At 45.4% G+C, this 6000-nt stretch overlaps 1 non-coding gene across 1 annotated transcript; it reads right to left on the reverse strand.

The window, feature by feature from the left end:
• Positions 1–1527: 1527 nt before the first annotated feature.
• LOC141141837 (U2 spliceosomal RNA) lies at positions 1528–1709 on the reverse strand. The gene has a single exon (XR_012244254.1). It is a non-coding gene; the product is annotated as a U2 spliceosomal RNA (small nuclear RNA).
• Positions 1710–6000: the final 4291 nt, after the last annotated feature.

A 6000-nucleotide genomic window follows, 5' to 3' on the forward strand; every position in this document is an offset into this window, starting at 1 on the left:
TTGACCTGCAATTGTGAAGATTGCCGGGGGGTGGCGAAACCCCGCATAGCCATCCTCATCCTTCTGAAACCTAACTTTAAATTTAACCTTACTTCAGTAAATACCAAAAGTATTTTTTAACTTCTCTCCTGGACCCACCTCATAACAATAGCGCCCCAAGAAAGTACGTACCAGATTAGTCTCTAAAAAAGGGTTATAAAGATGTACAGTTACATACTTGATTTCAGGATCAAATAGAAGTTCAAACATAAATTTTCCCAACAGGACATTCCCTTCTGCCTTCTTCAAATTGGAGGTATTTGAAAATGCAAAACAGGTTTTTTCAGGAAAAAAAAGTAATATCGTAAGTTCCTGTGCCTGGAAAGTCTTGTAAAGCAAATATCGCGCTCACCTCAACTTTGAAAATTCCGCCCAAAGTGTCCACAACAACTTCTGTTAAACCGACTTCTCTCTGATAAACTGGCTTAACCAGGAAACGAACCGTGTTCACCTCTCTCCTCGCCATAGTGACGTGCCGTAACACCACCACCAATCGCCTTCTCGCTGACTTCAGGCAGCGTCCCACACCAATAGCAGCAGGGGGTGCACCAATTAAGGAAACACCCCCAGGCCGAGTAGGACTGGTGCCTTCAGAAACCTCTCAACCGCAACCAATGATCGCAGCCAAAAGGCCGTGAAGCAAAAACCCAATTATTTTCTTTTCCGAGCGAGCGGCGGCCTGGCAGAAACGAAGAGCTCGCTGAGAGATGCCCGTCTACCCTTCCCCTCTTCTAGACTGGCAGCAGCCACAGACACAGCAACTGTTCACACCTACCCGGGTTTGAGGCCTAATCCCTCCACACACCTGCCTAACACCTCCTTAGCACACCTGCAGCCCATTCTGACCTTAAAACTGTCAATTAGGCAGCCCTGAGCACTAATTGCACACATCCAGGTGCTCCTCGTTGATGCCCGACGAGGGAAATAATTTGCATGGCCCCGCCTCCTGGTATCGTGAACGAGGAAGACGAGATGGGGACCCACTAGAGGGGGACACAGGCAGCGAAAAGGAGGTAGGGAAGGAATGCCTGGACTGACTTTTAGCAAGCTGCAACAAGGGACAGAGATAGAGCAAAGTCAGGCCTACTCCAATGGCCTGGGACCTTCTGCCTCTCTAAACTGACACTGGCAGCAAAGGCTTTGTTTTGGGCCTTGGAAGAAAGATGGATAGAACATGAGCTAGCTGTCTTGTCGAAATGTGTCTACTTACTGATTTGCTGACTTGCTAGGTTTGGCTTCTTTCAACTGCCACTTTACCTGCTGCTTCCTGACCCCAAAAATATGGAGCGAGGAGGTAGGGAGAGAGATAGGCCAAGAAACTGACACGAAGCAAAAACACCAATACACACAGGGGTTAAATGCAAGTTTATTATTGCAAGAATTAACAGCTTGTGAGCCGAAACAAAAAAACAACATTGCAATCAGTGAGCAAGCAAAAGGAAGATTTTTCTTGTTGTTCATTATTCTGTTTTTGGAAACTGCATAAGAGAGGGGTGCACCGGTCCTGGAGATACTGCAATACCAGGTCGATGCGTAGAGTGGACAGAGCAAGCTCTTCTTCCATCTCCCTGTTCTAAAAATCCATTTAATATATGGTCCCCAGATAGGGGACGTATCAGATATTAAACTGATAAGAACAGATTTTTTTTTAATTCTTTTATTTAAAATGTCCATAAAATCAAACATAACATAACGTAACAAAATTCAAGATAAACATTTCAAACAAAAGGAAAAAAAGGTTTTTCCACAATGAACAGTACAAAATTTCCCACAACCACCCTTATTTACATATGCAAAAAAAAAGGTCATACTACCCAAAATACAATCTTTCCCTCCACCCTATCCCTACAATAACATGCTTCAATCCTTTTCTATCCCTTCTTGCTTCCCCTTCACAGAACCCTCCACATACCCTGAAAAACAAAAGGACATATGTTAGAAATGCATATTTCAATCATCGACACAATATAAAAATAAAAAACTTTAAACAGACCACTCCCTCCATTTGTTAAACTTCCAAATGGCATATGCTCTCTCCTGCCAGAATTTTTTACAGTCCCAATATCCATAGAAATACAACCTTCCACGGACCATGGCGACACAATCTACCACCTCCTTCCAAAAAACCAAAATGTTCCTAGCATCCCAAAGACTTTCTTTCACACAGTTTACCAACAGCCACAATACTCTCATTTCTTCCTTCCCCAATTTACATACACCATTTCATATGTTATTCTCTTAATTCCAGTCAACCCTTCAATTAATTTACCCATATTTTTCCACACTTCTTTTGCAAACTTGCATCCCCAAAAAAGATGGTACACATTCTCACACTGCCCACACCCCTCTCTTGGACACACCTCACTATCAACCATTCTTCTTCTCCTTTGAAACTCTCTGGTTGGCAAGCACTCATGCACTGCCATCCAAGCCACAGCCTTCTGCCAATTCACCAAATCCTTACTACACACCCTTCTCCAAACATTCTCACACTCATTTTCACTCAAACTTCCAATTAATTCCATTACTTCCTTTTTCCCTATCAAATCCATTACTTACTTTCAGCCCAAACTTTCTTGCTCACATCACCTAACCCATTTCTCCTCACACCTCTCTCAATCCTTACATAATACCACGGTGCATTCAAACACACAGGCTTCCTCAAATCACTCTCCCCTAACTTGCATTTCCTCAAAATACTACCTCCCATATATCTTAACATACATCCAGCCATATACTCCTTTGTTTGCAATCTTTACACACATACTAATATATTTTACCACCAAAAACCTCTCTATACATACCACTCCTTTTCCCCCATTTACCGCCATCTTCACCACCTTCTCTCTCTTCAATTTCTCCATTTTAGATGACCAAAAAAAACTAAAATATCAGGTGCAGGAAATACAGAATACAAGAACAATAAGATCGGTAAAATTACAGCTTTAATTATAAGGGCTTTTCCCTCCAAAGACAGTGATCTCAAGGACCAAAATAAAATTTTCTTCTCTACTCTTGCTCTCATCCTCCCAACTCTCCCTTCCATACAAATCCTTATCAAATTTTACACCTAACACCCTCACACCACTTGTACAGACACTCCATCCACCCTGCTCTACATTACTCCATTCTCCAAAAAACTTACATACACTCTTTCCCAAATTAATATTAAATCCACTAGCCATACAAAACACATTTACTAACAACTTCACCCTCTTCAAACCCACCTCATTCTTGCACACCACTGTCACGTCATCCATATATCCAATCACACTTAAACATTCCCCCCCACTCCCAAGTATTTCTATCCCCCTCGCCAATTTATCCCTCCCCAACATCCTCAACAAAGGCTCAATTGCACATACAAATAACACAGGGGACAATGGGCACCCTTGCCTCACCCCAGATTTTATTTCCACTTCCTCCATCAACCATCCATTCACTAGAATTCTACTAACCATCTTATCATACAAACATTTAATCCATCTCATCATTCTCTCTGGCACCCCCATTCTTTCTAATACTTTAAACATATATGCATGCACCACCCTATCGTAAGCTTTTTCAAAATCTATTGTTAACACAGCCACCATACCATACTTTTTCCCCTCCCCCTAGCCATCCTTTTTGGTTTTTGAATATCTCCCGTTTTAACTCCCATCATTTCTGTTTCAGGTTTTTTCTTTCTTGAGCTCCTACGGTGCCCCACAGAAGTCTGGAGGTTCTCAACCTGGCCCGAACTCATAAAAGACTCTACCGAACCGTCCAAGTCAATATCTGGGTCAGCCTGGGAGGGCTCCTCGTCACTAGGAAACTCCTCAATATTTTTCAAGGGGGAGAGTGGCTCAGAGCTTGCTATTTTCCGCTTCAACGAGCCCTGGCTCTGGTCCATATCCTCCTTTGCATTTCCACCAGAATCACTCTCCCCTCCTTTTTCCACCTGCTGTTCCCCCTCAGCCGCAAGGGTCTCAGGAACACCTCCATTTGAGGAGACCCTACTCACCCCGTCCTCATCAGGGACCAAATCAGGCTCTGGGGCTTGTGGCTCATCCCTCGCTAGAATGGCGAGAGCCTGGCCCAAAGCCTCCAAGGGTCACTGCACGGTTTGCTACCCCCAACAATCTCCGCATAGGAGGCTTTTCCTTTAGGCTCAGAGCCCCCCTCCTTAGCTGGGTTACTTTGTCCTGGCATGCCATCAGTCCCACTAGTGCGAGGCACCTTGGGGCATGCCCTCGCCAGATGACACCTACTTCCACACAGATGACAACTCCGCTTTTCAGGACAATCAGTGGTTGCGTGGGTAGCCTTAAAACAATTCCGGCAAACCTGCCCTGATTGGCAATTCTCCTTGGAGTGACCAAAAGAGAAGCAGAGCCTACAAAAAACAGGCTGCCCAGGATACCATAGGTAACCTCTATTTGGCCCAATAGAAAAAACTTGTGGTGGGTGTCTCACCCCACCAATTCCCTCCGGATCCTTCCTGAATTGAACCCAAAATTTCCTATGCCCGTTGAAAGTGCCAAAAACATTGGTTTGCTTTGACCCGGCTGACACACTCTCACAATATCGAAGCAAAAAGATTTGAATCTCCTCATCCTTGGCGAAAGGGTTATACTTGTGTACCATGAGAGGTACACGCTGCTTGGACTCGCTGCACAAAAAGGTCACACCCTCCAGAACGGGATCTCCAATCTTCTCTGCTTGTTTCAGCCAACATGTCTGCATATCTGCCTTCGTCCAAAAGGTTACATTATAAAAACCACTGGACGGAAAGCATCGCACGCAAAAAATACTTTCCAGTGTCATAACAAACAGTTCCTCAAACACGGTCTTCTGTACAAAGTACAGACCTACATCCGCCCTTTTTGGCTCGGTTACAACCAGCCGAATTGTGTTTGGAGCATCAGGAGCTACCACCACCATCCTGATACCATCGCACCACACACGATCCACAAAGGAAAGGTGGGTAAGGGGATCGCCTCTCGTTGCCTGGGGACTAAGCCTTGGGCCAATAGCAGCAAGGGGGGGCCCTTCGAAAAGGGACGCTCCCCCCAAGGCCGACCCTCGGGTACCCCAGGCACCTCTTGACCAAGAATCAGGCAGTCGAGACTACACTTGATCTTAGCCAAAAGGCCGAGAAGCGATAACCCAATTATTCTCTTTTCCGAGCGAGCGGCGGCCTGGCAGAAATGAAGAGCTCGCTGAGAGATGCCCATCTACCCTTCTCACCCGTCTAGACTGGTAGCAGCCACAGACACAGCAACTGTTCACACCTACCCGGGCTTGAGGCCTAATCCCTCAACACACCTGTCTAACACCTCCTTAACACACCCGCAGCCCATTCTGAACTTAAAACTGTCAATTAGGCAGCCCTGAGCACTAATTGCACACATCCAGGTGCTCCTCGTTGATGCCCGATGAGGGAAATCATTTGTATGGCCCCGCCTCCTGGTATCATGAACGAGGAAGACGAGACGGGGACCCACTAGAGGGAGGCACAGGCTGCGAAAAGGAGGGAGGGAAGGAATGCCTGGACTGACTTTTAGCGAGCTGCAACAAGGGACAGAGATGGAGCAAAGTCAGGCCTACTCCAATGGCCTGGGACCTTCTGCCTCTCTAAACTGACACTGGCAGCAAAGGCTTTGTTTTGGGCCTTGGAAGAAAGATGGATAGAACATGAGCTAGCTGTCTTGTCGAAATGTGTCTACTTACTGACTTGCTGACTTACTGACTTCATAGGTTTGACTTCTTGCAACTGCCACTTTACCTGCTGCTTCCTGACCCCAAAAATATGGAGCGAGGAGGTAGGGAGAGAGATAGGCCAAGAAACTGACACGAAGCAAAAACACCAATACACACAGGGGTTGAATGCAAGTTTATTGCAAGAATTAACAGCTCGTGAGCCAAAAAAAAAAACATTGCCAGTGAGCAAGCAAAAGGAAGATTTTTCTTGTTCATTCT

The sequence above is a fragment of the Aquarana catesbeiana genome, linkage group LG04 (genome assembly GCF_042186555.1).
Source record: "Aquarana catesbeiana isolate 2022-GZ linkage group LG04, ASM4218655v1, whole genome shotgun sequence".
Lineage (NCBI taxonomy): Eukaryota > Metazoa > Chordata > Amphibia > Anura > Ranidae > Aquarana > Aquarana catesbeiana.